This window comes from Lutra lutra, chromosome 2 (genome assembly GCF_902655055.1).
Source record: "Lutra lutra chromosome 2, mLutLut1.2, whole genome shotgun sequence".
In the NCBI taxonomy this organism is placed as follows: Eukaryota; Metazoa; Chordata; class Mammalia; order Carnivora; family Mustelidae; genus Lutra; species Lutra lutra.
In genome coordinates this window covers 143753089-143772722 of record NC_062279.1, presented here as the reverse complement: position 1 = coordinate 143772722, position 19634 = coordinate 143753089, and the positions used below count along the sequence as shown (strand labels likewise).

At 56.7% G+C, this 19634-nt stretch overlaps 1 protein-coding gene across 2 annotated transcripts in view; it reads left to right on the top strand.

Annotated features, from left to right (window-relative positions):
- The first annotated feature begins 13271 nt into the window (after window positions 1-13271).
- Window positions 13272-19634, top strand: part of SH3TC1 (SH3 domain and tetratricopeptide repeats 1) — a 49400-nt gene continuing 43037 nt past the window's right edge. The window contains exon 1 of one of the 2 annotated variants that reach the window (XM_047718762.1): window positions 13272-13399. The gene's annotated coding sequence lies outside the window, so the exon portion shown is untranslated. Of the gene's footprint in view, window positions 13400-13462; window positions 13481-19634 lie in introns of those variants that run through there. The other variant, XM_047718763.1, reaches the window with a different exon arrangement.

The following is a 19634-nucleotide window of genomic DNA, read 5'->3' as shown; positions in this document are numbered from 1 at the left end:
TGACGACCCTATTCCCAAAGAACCTCAGCTCACGGGTCCTGAGGGTGGGGGCTTCAGCATCTCCTTAGCCCCCATCCCCACCCCAACCAGCATCATGCCCCATGAGGGCCAGAGAAGAGAGCTTCAGGTCTAAGGCGTCCCAGTAAGAGCAGAGAAAACTGGGACTCAGAGGAACAAGGTCACCCCGGGAGCCAGGTCCCAGCAGGCCGGAGTCCCCTGCTGTCCCCAGCTTGCTGATGACAAGGTGGGCACCCGGACATGCAGAGGATGCAGGGGAAGCCCTCCCAGACGGGGAGACCAGCTCTTGTTCTAGGCGGTGAAAGCCTCCCCTTTGAAGCCTCGTGCGGCACCTCCTCATTCCTGGTCCCAGGCCCATCAGAGCCAGACACTCATCACCTAACACCAGGGGTGTGGGTGTGGGTTTTGGGTGGGTGAAGGGGTGGGTTTTGAGGGAGTCTAGTCACTGCCTCACCTCCTGCAGGGTTACCAAGCATCTAGCTCCAGCACCCCTTTCCAGCCCTGACACTGAGCACCACTCAGTGTTACACACGGCCGTGGGGTGGGGGGTTTGGGTCACGAGGCTAAGCGTTGTGCAGAAGCCATGCACCAAGGACAGGCCTGACTGAGGCCAGATATGGGTTCCTCCAATGACCATCACAAGACACTCACTGATAGAATTTGGGGGGGGCTCTGACCAAGCTGCTGTGAGCAGACACTGGACTTTGTGGTTCACTGATAATGCCAAAGGCCACTGGTGGGGGATGCTGAAAGATGCACGTTCTGTTATCTTCATAATACAAACAAAAGTGAACAGTGCCCCCCACACACACTAACCTTACCTGTCCTCGCATGACCTTCTTAGTCTTGTTTCTTGGAAGAAGCATCTACACTTGCTGTCTGCACCGCCTCACCTCCCATTCACTCAAAAACCAGCTCCCACCCCTACCCAGCTGCTCTCAGCCACACACTTGAGGGCCCCCTTGGGGCTCCATCCAGTGGACAAGTCTCTGCTGAAGCTGATCTGCTATCTTTGCAGATCCCACACCGGCCACCTTTCCTGAACCTTCCATTGTCTCCTGCTCAGTCTCTCCTCCCTGTCCCCATCACTGGTTTATCCTTCCCTGACCCCCTCTTGGAGGGTCTCGGGAGACCCCCTTCTCACCATGCCCCTCCTCCTTTGACAGGCAAAAGCACACCCACCTACTTCTGTGGTGGTCAGTTTCATGGGTCAATTCAGCAAGGCTGTGGTCCCTAGTATCATCCACCCACTGACCCATCCATCTGTCCATCCACCCACCAATCCATCCATCATCCACCAACCCACCCACCCATCTGTCCATCCACCCATTCATCCATCAAACCACTCATCCATCCATCCATCCAAAATCCACCCACCCATCTATCCATCCACCCATCGTCCACCCACCCATCCATCTACCCATGCATCCTTTCATCCATGCATCCTTTTATCCATCCATTCATCATCCATCCATCTACCCATCAACCCATCCACCCATCCATCATCATCCATCCATCCACCCATTCATCAATCCATCAACTCACTCATCCATCCATTATCCATCCACTCACCCACCCATCTTTCCATCACCCATGCATCCATCCACCTATCATCCATCCATACCCATTGTCCGCCCACCTGTCCTATCCATGCGTCCTTTCATCCATGTATCTTTTTATCCATCCATTCATCATCCATCCATCCATCCATCCATCCATCCATCCATCCACCTCTGTTTGTTCTCTCTGGAGAACCCAGATTGATACAACCTCTGACTATGACAGCTCTGGGGCTCCAGGTACCTCAACTTCAGGCCCCAAGCTCAGCTTGGTCCTCAGTATCTCCCACCTCCTCGCACCTCCAGAAATAGTGCCTCCAGCTATGCCATTGCTCTCTCTCTGACGCCCACGAATCCTTCTGAGGGCCTCTCTCCCTGGCTTTTCACATATCCGTCCTACCTCCAAATCCTTCCACTTACACCCAGCTCCTTGCAGAGTCCTGGTCTAAGCCCTCTCTCACCTGGACAGTCACAGTCTTCCCCTTCTGGTCTTTCCACTCCCACTCCAAGCCCTCAGTTCCTTCCCCTGCAGCCAAGGCCTCTGGGGATGCCTCTACTTGTGGCTTCCTATTGGCCTTATTATAGCATCCTTGGTACACTTTCCATGGCTGCCCTGGTGCATCCTTGCCATCCAGTCTCCCCAACTGGGCTCCCTCCATCTCAAGCGCCCTGCCTGCTTCCGACACTTGAACTCAGGCAGCTCACTCTTGCCTCAGCCTTGCCACATCTGTTCCCCTGCTTGGACTCTCTGGCCTCATCCTTCACCTGGCAATGCCCTGTTCTTTAAGATATCAGATGATTGCTGTTTACTTAGAGACGCTCTGCAGGGCCCCACACCCCTATCTAAATTAGATTCTCCCATCATAATTTCTCCTCCTGCCCTTTACCCTTCCTGGTCCCACTGACCATACATATCTTTGAGTGTGCCTGTGTGTGCATTTGTGCATGTGACTGCGTGTGTGCACACCTGTGTGTGACCCCTGTTCCTCCATCAGACTGCGAGCTCCATGAAGACAGGGACTGTGTATCCTGTCTGTTGCATTTACAGCCAGAAACCCAATGTTTGGCACATAGTTGGTGCTTAATGAATACTTTCTGAGTGATCAAGGGGCCAAAGCTTATAAAAGCAGTGAGGGTGTGGGTGGAGGAGTTGTGAGAGCTCAGGATGTCACCAGGACAGCTTGTGACAGGGACAGAACATTTTGTCACCATCATCATGGAGGGCAGGCAGGGAAAGGACTTGGCTGTATTCCTGAGGAGCAGCATGCCTAATCCCTCTGGGGGGGTCACCCCTTTGCCTCAGGCCTCAGTGGGTCATGGCTCTCCAAATGCTCCTTCACCTGCCAGCCCTGTTCCCATCCCACTGTCTCCCACCCCTGGACCTAGGTCCCATTGCTCCACTGAAAGCTTCCCTCTCCCCTTCTGTTTGGCCAACTCCTATCAATCCATAAGCTTTGGTCCAGGCATCACCTGCAGGAAGCCTTCCCTGACCACTGGGCTGAGCTGGGTAGTCCTCTGGGTTCCCACGAGTGCTGGGGCTGCCTGATTACCAGTCTGCTCACATGAGATTGCTGATGAGTGTACTTATGTCCCGCACAAGATGGTGAGCTTTGAATGTTGTGAGATCCTCAGAGAAAGTCTGGGATCTCAAGGACCAGGAAGGACAGGTAAAGGATGGGGCCAGACAGTCCTTCTAGGGGACGGTATTTGATTTGTTTTAACTCCAGTTCCTGGAGTCCTAACTTGTTCTGGAGAATGCTGGGGGTGTCTTTCAGGGTAAACTTTAATAGAGAAAGATTCGAAAACAGTGAGTAAGAAAGTGGGGTTAAGGGAAACTAGGTAAAGAATAGACGGAACTTGGAGCTGAGGTCCCGCCCCTGACCCCTGTCCTGGGTGGGGACACCAGCGGAGGGCAGCCCCCCTGAGCCCCGGCAGAGAGTGGAACCGGTCTGTTCCATGACACTCTCTGTCCACAGGATTATAAACAGTTGCTGAGAAGAGGTGTGGCTGTCCTGTCCTTCCAGATCCCATGTGGTGAAGAGCCTGACTTCACCCACACCCCACAGCAAACCACACCATCCCTTCCTTCCTGTCCCCTTGTGGGGCTAGCCACAGAGGCCTGGGCCGGACCTTGGGCCAGCACACAGAAGGCCTGGCCCGTTGGTGGGTGATGAGCAAGTGTTTCCTAGAAGGAACTTAGCTGGGTTCATGAAGAGGCATATTTTGTAACAGAAAAGTGACACATAATTTCATTGGGAAAAAAATGCTACTGATAACCTTAAAAAAAAAAAAAAAAAACCAAACCAAACAAAACACACTACCGGTTATATCACCAGCAAAAATGGGTTTATTTGGGAATAGGAGAGAATTGCAAGGGAGAATTGAGAATGTAAGACAAAGCCATATGAGATTCTGGGGAACAAAAGAGGGGAAGCTCTTTTATGGAGAAAAAGGGGGGTGGGAGAGCTGTTCTAACAGAAAGTCTAGTGGATGAAACTGGAAGTACAAAGCATACTGGTTTCTCGTTGGCTGGGTTGTGGCAGTGTCTGGACTGTAGCAGTCTCTCATTGGCTGAGCTGTGATGTCTCATTGGTTGGGCAGTGTCAGTGTCTGGGATGTGGCTCTCTCTCATTGGCTGGGTTGTGGCTCTCTTTCATTGGCTGGGCTATGGCAGTGCCTCATTGGCTGGGTGGTGACTCTCTCTCTCATTGGTGGGCTGTGACAGTCTCATTGGCTGGGCTGTGGCAGTGTCTCGCTGGCTGGAGTGTAGCAGTCTTCATTGGCTGAGCTGTGATGTCTTATTGGCTGGGCAGTGTCAGTGTCTGGACTGTAGCTATCGCTCATTGGCTGGGCTGTGGCAGTGTCTCATTGGCTAGACTGTTGCTGAGGAAGGAGGAAACCTTCCTGGTCCAAGGTGCATCTCTTTCTGTTGGATATGCAATTGACCAGGAATGATAGGGCTGGGAGCTCCCTGTTTAGGGCTCCCAAACCTGTTATAAAGGTTTCCTTCTATTAGTTTTCACCCTAACATCCGCTTCCCAGGATACTGTTCTGGGGGAAGCCTTACTGTTTCAAGGCCCATCAGTCTCTTTGCTCTCTCCCCCTCCCCTCATGGCGGAGTCCCCAAATTTCAGGCACGCCAGCAGGGAGCCCTGAATTCCTGCCCTCCCAGCTTTTCCTCCAGCCCACAGAGGGGGACAGACAATGCCTCAGCAAAGCGCACCCGGGCGCCTTCGGCCTTCATGCACCAGGAAGTGTCAGATAGGAAGGGACAGTTTCACGCAGGGTCTTTAACCATATCCCACCCTTTCGTGATAGTTTGGCTTCAGAGGCTGGACAGTTTGTGATCATGATCTGATGAAGCTTGTGGGCGTGTAGAGTGCAATAGTCCATCGGGGGCTCCTTAATCTCTGCTTCCTGACTGCTGCTTATCTAACTCCCATTTCCCTTGCTGCCGCTCTCTCACAGTGTCCGAATTTCTGTTCAGAGGCCACCATTCCTCCCCCACGCAGCCCACAGACTTCCCAGCAGCTGGCCCTTGCTCAGAAGGTTCTGAAGGGTTTAAGATTGACAAAGTTCAGATACACCAATCAGCACCGAGGACTCCGTGGACACTGGACTTTTTCCAGGAATGGCACATAACCCAGCTCAGACCACTGGCAGGTGAGCAGTGCCTTACTGAGGAATGGTGGAAAAGATGTTCCTGACCTTGAGGACAGATCCCCCGGAGACCCCCCTCTCCTGGTGTGGATGTTGTGGTGGTAGATGTACACCAGTGACAGCTGTTGCAATTTTGTCCTCACACAGGAATTTAGCCAGATGCAGCTGTGGAGAAATGGGGCCAGAGTTCCTAGATCAAGCCAATCCTGAGGCCCACATACTTCTGGATGTCCAGGTCCAAGAGCCAAGGAAGACCTTTTCGTTTGAGCCACTTGGATTTGAGTTTGTTGTTGTTTATAATACCTTCAAGCCCCTACGTCATCACTGTTTGTGACATCACCAAAACAAACAGATTTAGAATGGTGACAGGCTGTCCCTCCAGATAGCACGTTGTTTAGATTGCTTCTGACTTAAGCAGCAGAATCATCTGGGGGGGCCCTCACTGCTCACCTGCCATGCTTGGGGAATTCCAGGGAGCCTGTGGCTTACCTGACCCCTTGTCAGAGCTGTGAAGAAGAGTGACACCACTCGACTCTACTCTAGACAAGACTCAGGGAGAAAAGGCTATCTCCCACATGTCAGGGAAACCCCTTAGAATTCAGCTCACTGAGAAAAGAAAGGAGATACCTGCCACATGGGTGCTCCCTGGGTTCCCAATTTTCCACCCAATGGGGTGGGTAGAAAATCATACAGGCTAGAGTCTATGTTCAATTTATGAATAATTGACCACAGCGTCCATACAGGCTCCTGAGGAAGAGCTCAGACCAGGGGTTCCATTTTGTAGCAAGAAAGGTGACACTGAACCCTAGACCATTGGATCCACTTTTTCTGCCTCTAACTACATCTCTCCAGCTGATAGAATGGCCCATCCAAGGCTTGGTGTGGGACTGTCCACGGTGTTCCCTTTTTCCAGGATGCAGTATATGCCCTGAGCCAACAGGTGGCACATGGGGCCCGAGACAGGGGGCAGAAGCGTGATCGGTCGCTGCTGCTCCTTCTGGGCAACTTCCATGTAGTGTGGGCTGCCAGCTCTGCGGGCTCTGCTGGGCTGGTGGTCCTGATCCAGGACCAGCAGAGGGGATGGTGACATCCAGGGACAAATGACCTCTGCAACATTTGAGCTGCAGCTTGTTCCCGGGCCCACCACAGGCTATGGTTGAAGAATGGGAAGAATGGGGGGAATGGGAGAGCCTCAGGGAACACGAGTGCGCAACCTGACCTACCCTCTAGACAGCAAGCCCTCTGCTTTCCTGCACTCAGTGGGAGAGAGACGAAGAGAGATAGAGAGACAGATACAGAGAGAGACCAAGACAGAGACAGAGTGAGAGAGACAGAGACAGAGAGAAAGAGTGAAAGAGACACACAGAGATAGAGAGAAGGACAGAGAGACACAGAGACATAGAGAGATGGAGACAGACTCAGAGACAGAGACAGAGGGGCAGGGGGACAGAGTGGGCAGCCCTGGGCTCCGGTCTGAGGAGCGAGGGCTCTGCAGTGGGCAGCACTGAGAACAGATATGGGGCGCTCTGGGCGGAGGGACCTGACAGGCTCCTTGCTGGGGGTAGGTCTGGGGCAGACATCACTGGGGGCCGGGAGGATGAGGAAATTGACTGACTTAGCAGGGCTCTGGCTCCCGAGACAGGGCCCTAAGACAGGCCTGGTCGAGTAAGGACATGGAGGAGCCCGGCTATGGTTTGGTGAAGGAGGGTCCTCACCGCGCACCCTGGGGTCGGATCAGAACAGCACGGGCTGGGGGCCACAGGCTGCATGGACCAGCCCAGCAGTGCAGACCTGGCCTCGGCTGCCCACCACCCTGGCACAGGCACTGAGCTCGTGGGTGAAGAACCTGGTTCGGAGATGTGATAGGGCCATGTGCATGTGAAAATTCGGAGAACTGTACACCAAGGCAAAGGAATTGTTTTCTGTGTGTAAAATCTGTAAAAAAATAATAAAAGTGACAGCAAACAGCCACACCCCCTGTGCTGGGCACACAGGCTTTGACTTATGTTCCAGCCCTAACTCTGTACAATGAGCCCTCTGAGCTGAAGGCAGAGACCAGGGGTCCCGGGGGGCCTGACAAAGGTAGCCCAAGGATTCAGACCAGAGTGAGAGAGGACAGTGGCCAGCATGCCCCGGGGGTCTCCACCCCCCCCCCCCGCCCCCGAGCCTTTCTTGGGGTCTCCTGGGCCCCCGCCTCACCTGTGGCCTTGCTGTGCTATCTTTCCTGAGTCCCTGCAAGAGGCAGCACTTGGGGGCGCTAGAGAGCTGGGCTCAGGCCCCTGCAGGGCCTTGCTGTGCTACCAGACCAGATGAGCCTCCTGATCCTTCAGAGCCTCAGTTTACCCATCTGTAAAATGGGGATGATAACAGGGTGGTTGAGGGAGAATAAGACAGAAGAAGGGAGAGCTACAGGGGCCTGAGCACAGGACCTATGAGTTTTACATAATTGATTGATTGATTTAAAAAGACTGGAACTCAAATGAACAAGCAGATGAGGGACCCCTAGGGCTCCCAGATGGACTCGAAGGGACAGGCAGGGGTGGGGAGGATAATGCTAGGACAGAGCTGGGGACACCCAGGCTCAGAGAGGGTGAGCACCCTGCTGGAGGTCACAAAGCCAGCCATCAGCAGAGCCGGGAACATCACCAAGATCAAGGGATTTCTACTCCCCTGTGCTTTTTTAGTGGATTGTAAGGGGTCTGCCAGAGCGTGTATGAGGTCACTCTCTTCCTTGTTCTTCCAGAAAATCAGGTCCCATTTCTCATTTGCTCTACCCAGGTGCAAACAGCCCCGCGGCAGTCCTGTGTTTCTCTCGTCAAAGGAGGAGCTGACTTTCTGGGGTGCCAGGGGGAAGGGAGTGGATGGCCCCCATCACTGAGGGCACTGCCTGCACCCTGTTGGCCACCCTGAGGTCGCTGACTCCACTTTGGAGACGAGAAAAACGAAGCTCAGGGAAGGTGTGCCCTCCCCCGGGTCAGCTGGAAGCCAGCACGTGGCGGAGTCTGTAGATATGTGTACCCCAAGTGGCTGGGTGCCACCGCTGTGGTCTGGAGCATGTTCTGTTCTTTCCTGCATTTGAACATCCTTCTGGGTGTGTGTGTGGGGGGGGGTTGTGATTTTTAGTGTCTTGTGAAACACACATTTATCACACAGTTTCTGTGGGTCAGGGGCTCCCATGGGGCTATAGTCAGGCTGTCGCTGGGGCTGTGGTCCCCTCCAAGGTCTGTCAGGGGAGACGGCTTCCGAGCTCGCTCACACACGAGCCCCATTTCTGAGATAGAAAACAAGCTTAGCGGGGTTGAGGGTTCAACTCAAATATAGCCTAAAGGGTCAGAGGCAGGTGCATTGATTGGCCTCTTTCCGCCGCCTACCTGCCTCCTCTGCCAGGTGGGTATGGCTGAGGGGCAGCACATGCCTGTCCAGGTGGGAAGGACACCTGCTCTCTCTCTGATGGCAGGTGCCACCACTCCATAAATGTGGCTCTGCTGAGTCCTGGCATGGCCTGGCACAGCTGGTTCCTGCCCTGACTTCACACATGTCCCTTACTTACACCAGCAGGGGACATTGGCCTGGCGTCTGATGCAGGTGGGACTGGAGCCAGATGTGCAGCTCAAGTCCTTACTCTCTTCTTCTCCATCACTACCCTGCCTGTCTACAGCAGCCGAGAGCTAACGCAGGGACCTATCTGGAGGCAGTGAGCCGATGACCCTGTCATCCTGAAAAGCACACCACGGGCATGAGCCACACTGTGGCTAGTCCTGAGTCCTGCTGGTGGGGCCTGGGTCCCTGGCTGTCTGCGTGCTGGCCCCACTCACCGCTGTGTGAGCTCAGGCTCGCTGCACCCCCCTCCACTCCTCACTCTTAGGAGGGTGTGGCCAGAAGCCCACCTTCGGGGGTGAGGGGTGGGGGTGCTGTGGGGTCAGGGGAGGTGACCCATGTGAGCGGCAAACACAGTGGGCACAGGCTGGGGACCATGCCAGATCACTGCAAGGGAACCGTAGCCTCACCCATCATTGAGTTAGTCGTGCCATTGCATGATCAAGGGGGAATCTGGGATGGGGCGAAAGCCAGGCGAACCCCAGCTCACCACCTGCTGGCTGAGTCGTGGTTTTCATCAATGGAAGGGTGATTAGAACAGCAGGGCCTCGGGCACCCCCCCTGGGTGTGAGACCCACCCAGAGCAAGGATCATGGTGGCCTTTGTGCTCTGGCTCTGGTTTTCCACTAGAGGGCAGTGGTGGGCGGGAGCCATCACTCCAGGTTTGGACCTAAGTGGGGACTTGGGAGTTGCAGGGAGCTGGCAGGATGCCTTGGTCTGGATGGGGGAAACTAAGACCCAGTTGTTGGGGGTGGGGACTTGCTCAAAGCCACACAAGGAGAGAATGCCACCCCCCGCCCCAGACTCCCTGGGCTCATCTGCGGGCTTGTTTGTAATGGGGCATGTGGGCAGAGACACCACAGGCAGGTGACACCTTAAGGAACCATAACCTGGGGGGATCTCGAGCCTGGAACCACTGGTGCCACCACCTTCAGGAGCCTGAATTTCAAGGGTCTGCTGCCCACCCTCCTGCTCAGAAAAGCCTTCGTTCCTACACTTGCATCCATAGGATGGTTTTTATTATCACATTGATGGCATTTTTTTCTGATTACAGAAATATCACCTTCAGGTTATGAAAGCAATCCACACCGAAGCCACAGAGTGTCGTGAATGGTTTGTCGCCTACACTGTCACTTTGACGACCACCGTGAATGTCCTTTTCCCCTCCGTTTGATTTTGCTTCTCTAAAGAAGAACGTTTTCAAAAGCAGACCGGGGCTCCAGTCATCCATGGTGTGTGAACCCCCACCCCACCCTGGAGGCTGCGTTGAGAATATCTCCATGTGCTCAGTCACGGTCCTGCCAGGACCCAGCCCCTCCCAGAGCCCTCATGCTGGGGCCACGTGGCCCCTGAGGGACTCCCGGCCACGTGTCGGGGGTGTGGTGAGGACAGCCCTGTGGCCCAGTCAGAAGAAGCAAGCTCAAGTCCGTGGCCGTGGGGTGTGTGTGACCCCCCCCCTTTCATGCGCAGAGCTGGGATGGCAGCTGCTAGAGGCACCCGGGTCATCCCTGGTCCCCGGCCCGCTGATGTTTCACTCCAGCCGCAGGCAGTGCTGTGTATCCCAGAGGGAACTGGACCCAACGGTCCTTTCTCCACACACCTGCTCACATTCTGGATCTCCTAGCCTCTGTGGGTCCTCTGCACTTGGCCATGTGTGCCCTCAGGGCTCCCCCACGAGGCACAAACCTTGTCTTGCAAACAGCTGGGTCCAGCCATGTCCAGTTGTGTCCCCTCGGGTGACAGGTGGCGAGGTCAGCCTTTTCAGGTCACGGCTGCTGAAAGGAAGGTGCACTTGTCTTTATTTTTTAATTTTTTTTTTAAGCAAGATTTCTAATATGGTCTCTAAAAGATGAAGACAATACATTTAGGACTCAGGTGCTTTGTTTTTAAGTGAATTCTGGACTCCGTGGGGAAACCGCCTACCATCTCATCCACGTCAAGGAAACCCGGGTGTGTCTTGTCCTGATTCTCAGCCCATTGACACTGGGTTGGAGACGGAGGTGTGGGAGTGCTGTGTCACTGAGCGAATTCTCAGGACCATGCATGGGGATGTGGGGGGAGGGCATGATCCCGCAGGGGGCTGTCTAGCAACTGGGCGAGCCCCAGCTCTATGACCATGATCTGCAGAGCTCCCAGCCCAGCCACTTCTAGCTCACATAGGGGAACTGAGGCCCAGAGACAGGTGTGCATTGTCTGCAATGGAGCTGGGATTAAGAACACCGGGGCTCTGACCCAGCTCGATCCTGAGAGAAGCTACCAGGCCGGGGGAGCAGAGCTTCTAGACCCCAACACTCCTGCTGTGGGAAATCCCACAGTAGAACCCCCCAGCCTGGGAACTCTCAGGGTCAGACAGTGTCCACAGTGCTGTGGGGTCCGGGACCTTTGTCATCCCACCTGGGTGCAGGGCCAGTGCCGACCCGGCTGGTTGGTCAAAGCCTTTACAATCAAAGGTGCAGGCAGGGGAAGCCTGAGTGAGGGGCTGAACCCCTGCAGACCCTCCACGACCTAACCACCTTGAAGCCCCAGCCTGGGGACTCGCACCCTCCCCTGGGTGTGGATGGCGCCCTGCAGGTCAGCGCAGGCCTGCAGCATTGTCCAAGAGCTTGGAGAGTCCCTGGGAGCCCCAGGACGCTGAGCGGGTCCCTGGGGACTGGCCCAGGGGAAGCCAGGTCACAGCTCTGTCCCAGCAGGGTGCCCACTAGTGAGTCCATGGAGCCGCCCGGGCTCCCCCTGCCAAGTGGCCTGGTGGGAACGCTGCCCCGTGTAGTCAGGCTCCGATTTTCCGGAGGAGCAGGCTATCTGGCTTACTTGTGGCGTCTCTACCCCTTGAATTGTGGAAAGGGATTCAGAGACTCTCGAAGCTGTGTGGGCGGAGGGCAGCTGGTGGTGGGTGGTGCTCAGCGTATAGGGATGGGAGCTCCAAACCCTGGCCTCCTGCCAGGAAGAAGCCATGTCCTGGGACCAGACACACAGCAAGCCCATGAGGCTCTGCGCAAAGCCAGCCCAGGTCTCTAGATGGAGGGATGGTATCAGGGCTGTCGGCCAGCAGAAGCCCATCCGACCCTGTAACGGGAAGTGGGCACCCAGCCTCCAGGCTGGGCCCGTCCTGCCCCCTCCGCGGAGCCAGCAGCGGCCCCCAGCCCCCAGCCCCATACCACCCCTGTGGCTGAGAGGCAGTCACCAGGATGCCTGGTGAGAATACACATCGGGGGTGAGGACGGGCACTGGCTTGGGGCCCCCCTCACTTGCTAACCCGTTTATGCTCCCAAACACTGATAAGCTGAGGGTCTGCCTCCCTCTGTCTCAAGAACGGGACAGGAAGCACAAAAAGGTTAAAAAACTTGCCAGATGAGGACGCAGTGGCCCTGGTGGGGGTGCTGGGAGGTGACTCTGCGCATGGCCTGATTATCTGAAGAAAGACGTGCCCTTTGGGACTGGGATGCTGCTCTGACTCACCTGAGGACCCAGGTCACTTGGGAACTTGTTTAAAAATCCGTATTTCTGGGGCGCCTGGGGGGCTCAGTGGCTTAAAGCCTCTGCCTTCAGCTCAGGTCATGATCCCAGGGTCTTGGGATCGAGCCCCACATCGGGCTCTCTGCTCATCAGGGAGCCTGCTTTCCTTCCTCAGCCTACTTGTGATCTCTGTCTGTCAAATAAATAAATAAAATCTTTAAAAAAAAAAATCCAGGGGCGCCTGGGTGGCTCAGTGGGTTAATCCACTGCCTTCGGCTCAGGTCATGATCTCAGGGTCCTGGGATCGAGCCCCGCATCGGGCTCTCTGCTCGGCAGGGAGCCTGCTTCCTCCTCTCTCTCTGCCTGCCTCTCTGCCTGCTTGTGACCTCTCTGTCAAATAAATAAATAAAATCTTAAAAAAAAAAATCCATATTTCTGGGCCTGACCTAGGAGATCCTGATATGGCAGGTTTGGAGTCTAGAATCTGATTTTAAGGACAGCCCAAGTGACTTATGATGAACAAATATGGGTCACGGGAAACCCTGCCGGTCTTTACTGAACCACTGCCAGCGTTACACTGGAGCCGGGCACACAGTAGGTACTCAATAAGTGTTGGCGGAGTTCCCCAGCCAGCTGCCCCCAGGCCCAGCTACAGAAACTAGGCCCCAGAGAGTGGGGAGCTCTCCTCGGCTCAGTGAAGGCGGGGCCCTCCCAGAGGCTTCCCAAAGCACCTGCACCCCCCCTCCCCGTGGGGAGTTTGGGGGGAGGTGAGAGCCTCTGGGATCCTACATCACCCTCCCCCTCCCGCCCCAGGCTGCTCTTCTCCTCCCAGCTTGGGAATGCTAACCCGGGACTTCCTATACCGATATGCAGGAGGAAGGTCAGGGAGGAGACTGGGCCCCTTCCAGGCTGGGCGGGCTGCCGCTGTGGGCGTGACCAATGACCTGGGCTGACTGCTCTGGCCACCTGACTGGGGCCTGGAGGGCCTGGCGGGCTGAAAACGTGCGCCTTCCTGGCCCGCCTGCTCCTAGTGGCGGGCCTTCCTGAGAGTCCCGGACAGCCACCCGAGGCTGGGTGGCAGTCCCAGGGAGCCTCCCTCCCTCCCTGGCCGGGTAAGTTCTAGGGGCCCTCCCCGCCAGGAGGAGATATCCCTGCACTGCAACCCCCAGTCCCACGCTTGGGGCCACTCCCAGGTGGGTCCTGGTCAGGCTGGGGTTCAGGTGGCCACGGGAGGGTCATCCTGGTGTCCCCACGTCCAAGAAAGGGGCGGAGAGCTGGGCGGGTGAAGCTGGGTGCCGGGACAGTGGCAATGGTGAGATGGGGTTGTGCCTCCCCACCTGTGGGGGCCTCTGCAGGGTTCAGGAGGCCATCGCCCCAGGGACTCTGATCCTGGCTGAGCACCTGGAAGCAAGTGGTTCTATATATCTGTGCCTCAGTTTCCATGTCTGTAGGGTGAGAGCGTCCCAGGGGCCCAGCACAGGTCTGCACTTGGTCAGCGGCCACTCTCCAGTGCTTATGACCTGGAGCAGAGCAGGAGCCGTGGCTGGCGGTGGGGGGCAATTTTCCAGCTTTCCCTTGCCCTGATGCTGCCCTGCCCCTCTGTAGACTTCAGCACTGGGCTCTCTGTGCCCCTCTTCCTCCAGCCCCCATCCCAGCCCCCAGGGGCCGGAGTCCCAGCAGCCCCAGGGACAGTGGCTCCTTCCTTCAGGGAATAGCGGAGGGGCAGCGGGAGAGGGACAGGGCCTGATGTGGGAGGGACAGAGGGGAGGCTCTGCCCCCACAGTCCCCGCGCCCCGGGGGAGTTTGCACAGGCTGACAGGGTGAGGGGCCTCCCTGGGAGCCCAGGGCCAGGTGTGGCTCCTCTCCACGCCTCCATTCCTGGGTGTGCACAAGAAGCCTCGTGACTGCCCCCTCCACAGTGGTTGCAGGCTTCTCAGGGGACCGGTGGAGGGGTCCTGGTCCTTGATTCACAGAGAAGCCGAGGCTGTGCGTCGCACACCCTGCCCAAGGGTAGCCGCTGGACTAGAGTGGTGACTAGAGTGGTCCTCCCAAGGCCTGCCTGGATGAACCCAGATCTTTGGCTCTGCCCACCCCCCACCCCTGTGTCCTCTGAGCCCCGCTGAGGGAGGCTCCCTGGCCGGCCCAAGGCCACAGCCTGAGGACAGGGGACTTCGCCCCGGGGCCGTCGGGTCCAGGCCTGGCTGCACCTGCGGAGTCTTCCAGCCGTGAAGTTTCTCTCTCCACACACCTTGTGAGTGTTCCAGCTTGCTGGGACTGTTTGATTTTTTTAGGACAGTTTTAGATTTACAAAACAATTGCCAAGATAGCACGGAGTTCTCATAACCCCTCCTACCCAGTCTCCTTTGACTGCTGACATCTTACATTAGATGGGTACATTCGTCACAACTGAGGAATCAATATTGATCTATTACTATCAGCTAAAGCCCACACTTGGTTCAGATTCCCTTAGTCTTCATCCAGTGTCCCCTCCCCCGTCCCAAGATCCTGTTGGGGACATCAAATGACATGCGGCTGTCCCATCTCCCCAGACTCACCTGGTCGGCAACGGTTTCTCAGATGTCCCTGGTTTGCGATGACTTTTGTGAGGAGTCCTGGCAGGTGGTCTGTGTGGCATCCCTCCGTGAGGACTGGTCTGGTTATTTCTCATGATCAGTGGGGGATTATGGGTTCTTGGGGGGGGAGACCCTGGGGGCGCAGTGCCCACCTGTCCCATCAGGTCAAGGGCACCTGCCATCAATGTGACCTGTCACAGCGATGGTGACCTTGACCCCCTGGTCGAGGTGGGCTTTGCCAGGTTTGCCTGTCCCCTAGTCCCCCTCCCGGCCCTCCCACGCTGTGCCTTTAGCGGGGAGGTCACCGTGACCCGCACACACCTGGGGACTGGGGGGGCCCTCTTGAGGGTGTTGCGTCCCTGTAAGTCACTGGGAGCTCTCCTGCTCGGGACATTTTTCCCTTCCCCCTCATTTATTTGGTCATTTATTTATGCTGGATAGACTCACATACTAATTTTATACTTTGGGTTATAATCTAATACTGATTAATTCAGTTGCTCAGATGTTTCTAGCCTTGGTCATTGGGAGCTCTTTCACTGGCTCCTCTGTCCTTTGGCTCACCCCATGTGTGTGATTTCATTCATTCATTCATTCACTTCCTTACTTGCTGGCACCACAAGCCAGACCTATCGTGTACCTTTGCTGGCCTAGTCCTGGAGTCAGCCATCCTTCCAAGGGTCCTGGTTCCTTTAGTCGGAGAATGGTCTTAGAAAGTGAGATCTGTGTGCACTCTGAGTGTGCCTGTTGCTACCTGGGTCTTTTGGACACAGATCTGTGAGTATGAGTATACTAACCTATGTGTGTGCATCTCTAAGTTGGTGACTGTGTGCATCTGGTTCGGGTGCGCAGGTCTAAGCACTTCCCCAGGTAAAATGTGTCTCCACATCTCATCCGTCCCCATGGGGACCATTCTGGTCACCTCTCCTTCATTCCCTCCGGCCCTGAGAAACTCGGCTTTCACATCTGCCCTCCATCTACTTGGTTGTTCAGACTCCCGCTGCTCTTCATGCATGGGGAGTGTAAGAATTCGTCCCCCTGCCCCATGGGGAGCCGAGTGACCAGCTGGAGCCCAGTGCAAACGCGTGGTTCCTTTTGGCCGCTTCCATGAGGCTGGCTCATGTGTGAGTAACATGGTCCTCATGGTGTCACACAGCCTGCATCCCAGCATCCCCTGACCTCCTGCACCCACGAGGCTTTGTGCCGCGTGCTGCATGCTGCCGTCGTCCTTGACACACGTGTGATGTCATGTAGCCGCTGCCACTGCTCCGGTGACTGGTTCACTGCCTGCATAACGCCCACACTTCCCCTACTCAAACCTTTGCGCAGCCGGCCAGCGGGCACCCCCGCCCCCAGGTGCTGGCTGGAGCCTCATGATTTGACAGCTGGGTGTTTTCCAGGTGCTGCTATTAGGAGGAGCTGGGACCCCTTGTAGTGGGGGCAGTGGGTGGTCCCGGGCTCTGGAGGCGGGGCTGCGGGTCAAGGATGTGATTTTCTAGGCCCTGGTGGCTCCGCAGCCTTCAGGTCACCCCCTTGCACCTGCCCTCCTCAGTCCACCACGAGTGTGCGGACAGAGGCTGAGTGTTGCTGACCTGGGAGGAGACGGAGGCTCCTGGGGCTCATTCTGCATTTCTCACTGCGGGGCGAGTGAGCACAATTGCACCTCTTCACATCCTGGGTCCTCACTCCTTCTCTGTGGAGTGCTGGGTCCTCTCTGGCATAGAATAGGGCCGCGTTGACTGGTGCCAGCTTCTTGGGGGCCATTTCACTAAAAAAATGCTGTGGGGAGGGGACCCAGGCCCAGCCCAGCTCTGAGCCAAAATCAGTGACACATTTTGTTGGTTGAAAATTCGAAGGAAAGGGGGCTGGGGAAAATACCAGACGGATCCCGACGGAAGAATGTGCTCCAAAGATGGACCTGGCTGGGGCTCCTCAAAAGTAAGGTCCTGAGAAACAAGGACATTCAGATGGGGTGATGCCTCCATGCTCCGGGGACAGACAGGAGGGAAACACAGACGCACTTGCACGAAGCATGGACCTTGGTGCATAAGGATGGGTCCGTGTTGTGCACCGAGTGTGATAAACGTGCCACAGGAGCGTGACGCCATCGTTGCCTCACATGCCACGCTGTCTGCCTTCCCCGACCCTTACACACTCAGTTCATGTTTGTCTCATGTCTTTCTCATGTTGACGCTGGGCTTTAGCTCAGGGAGGAAGAGCGTAGGGGTGATGTGCCATTCTCATCACATCATAGCAAGGATGGGGCCAGTCACTGCTGGCGTTGCCCTGATCGCCAGGCCGAGCTGGCATTTGTCAGGCCCCACAGAGAACGAGGCTTTCCTGCATTTCCACAGGGCGCTCCCGGGGGGGGGGGGGTTGTGCTCTCCACTGGAGGATGGAGAGGCAGCGTGCGTTAGCTGGAGTTTTTCTGCTGGAAATATTTGTCTCCTCTCCATTTACTTAGATATCAATCACTTACACTAGTATGGACTTCTGGGTATTTCTTCTGTATTTCAAGTTATAACCTAATACTACTCTCTTTCTGTGCTCTGAGCCTCTAGCTTTGGCCACTGGGAGCTCTTCACGGGCTTCTCTGTCCCATCATTGTGGGGGTCTATCCATCCATCGTCACTTATCCCACCCTCCCTCCCACGTCCTACAAGGTGGCACCACAAGATGCTCCAGGCTTGGTGTTTAGCCCAGAGGGGAGTGTATGTCACATGCCAGGGCCCAACTCAGAGCCCCCTCCTCCAGGCAGTCTCCCCAGCTCTCTCCAGGTAGGATCCCGGTTGTCTGGTGGCCCCTGGCTCTCTGCTCGTCCTCTGTCACACTGGTTCCAGTGGTGCTATCTGGTTTCCATCCATTTTCTGAGCTGTGGTTACCCATAGGCTGAGCACTCTGGGGGCAGGGCCGTCTGACGCGTGCTTGCCCCAGTGCACGGGGCTGGCAAGTTCAGGATGGGCAATGCGGCTAGTCCCCCACCCCTGCCCTCATTGAATAGCAGTGACAGTAGTGCTCTACTTTGTGCAACCCCCCTCTGCATGCCAGGAGAGGCTAGAGCCCTTGAAATTTTGCCCTTCAGCACCCCTGCATGGTAGCACGTGGCCAGCATGGGAATTCACAGGGTGGGAATGCGGGGTGGCTGGACAGCAGAGCTGCCCTCGGTGAATGCAGGAGGGCTCTGCTAGGGAGAGGGAGTGGAGGACATGCCCATCCCACAGTGAGTGAGGGGGACCCCCGGGCTGGTACCCGGGCTGCCGCCAGAGCAGTGTCTCCGCCTGTGAGTCCTCACAGCTGGGCAGCTGGCGTGGGAAGGGTGCAGGTGGGATGTCCTTGGGGAGGGGAAGTGGGGCAGAGACCATGGGGCAGGGGGCCGAGGGGAGGAGACAGAGACCCTGACCCCACCTCTCCCATGTGGGTCAGAGGGCAGGAGTGCTGTGTCCTGGCCCTGCCAGACGCCTTCCCAGGCGCTCCAGGTCTCATCAGCTGAGGTTAGGAAGCTCACTGGCAGCCGTTCCCGGCTCCAGGCCCGAGTGCCTGCCTCCGGCCCAGCAGCCTCCCCGGAGAGCTGGGAAGAAGGCCAGCGCCTGGAGAGTGGGCAGCTGGAAAAGTCAGCATCTGTCCAACTTACCGCATCAGAGGTGTGTTGCTCAGGGGTCTGCCCCTTTTGTGCGTCTAGACAGGTGGCCCTGTGCCTGCGGGCTGGTGTTCGGTGTCCTGTGGGGTGTGGGCCGCCCCCGCCCCCTTTATTGACCCTGTGTCTCTGTCATTAAGCACATTTGTGTAAGGCCCAGCTATGCCCCCAGGTGCTCCCATGGTGGGTCCTTCTGTGCTAACCAGGTGAAGGTGTCTACAGGGACCCCAGTCACAGCGCCACGGGCTCCGGATGCTCCAGGATTGCAGGAGGGTGGGCTTGTGTGCTCAGGGTGAGGCTGGGAGGAGGCAGTGCTAAGGGAGATTGTGGGGAGTGGGGGTCAGATCCTGGCGGAGCAGGTGACCGGGAAGAGGGATATGCGGATGTGGCCAAGATGAGAGGCTCCGTTGTCAACAGGAAGAGGGGGCTGCTGGTGCTGGTGACTGTGGCTCAGGGGAAGGTGGGGGAGCTGTGGGCAGTGGGGGGGCAGGTGTCCAGTTCCCCTCCCAGGGGAATGCCCTGCGGCTCCAGCTCTGCCGCCAGGTCTGAGATAGATGGCACCCTGGGCTGATGCATGCAGACAGGAGGTTCTAGAAGTCCTGACCTGCGGGAGCTCACAGGGCCGGTGTAGACAGAGAGGAGTAGCAGGCGCAGGAAGAGGAACACCAGGAAGGGGGAGGAGGTATACAGAGGGGTCCTGAGGTCAGCTGGGCTGAGGAACTCGGGAGGAGAGGGCCGCTGGAGGTGAAACATGAGGGAACTGGCTGTGTAGACGAGGCAGGTTTTGAGGGGCGATGGGTGGGTGAGGCCAGGCTGAGGAGGGAATGAGGAGGTGTTGCCGAGAGGGGAGCTGAGAGATGGGAAGCAGCCAAATAGACCTCCTGAATGCCCTCAGTGACCTGGGGGCTGAAAGTGTCCCCCTTCTCTGCCCCAGCACCGCCCGAGGGGAACTTCCAAGGGGCCTGCGGAAATTCCCACCTCAGACCTCCACCCAGCCGCCTGCCTTGACCTGGGCCTGGTTTCCAGGGAGATGGGTCCTGGCCGGGAGGACTTTCGTGCCCCGGGAGGCTGGGGTTGGGTTAATGTTTGCATAAGCCTGGTTCCAGATCCATCGCCTGGTGACTGGGCTGCGGAGAATGTCCA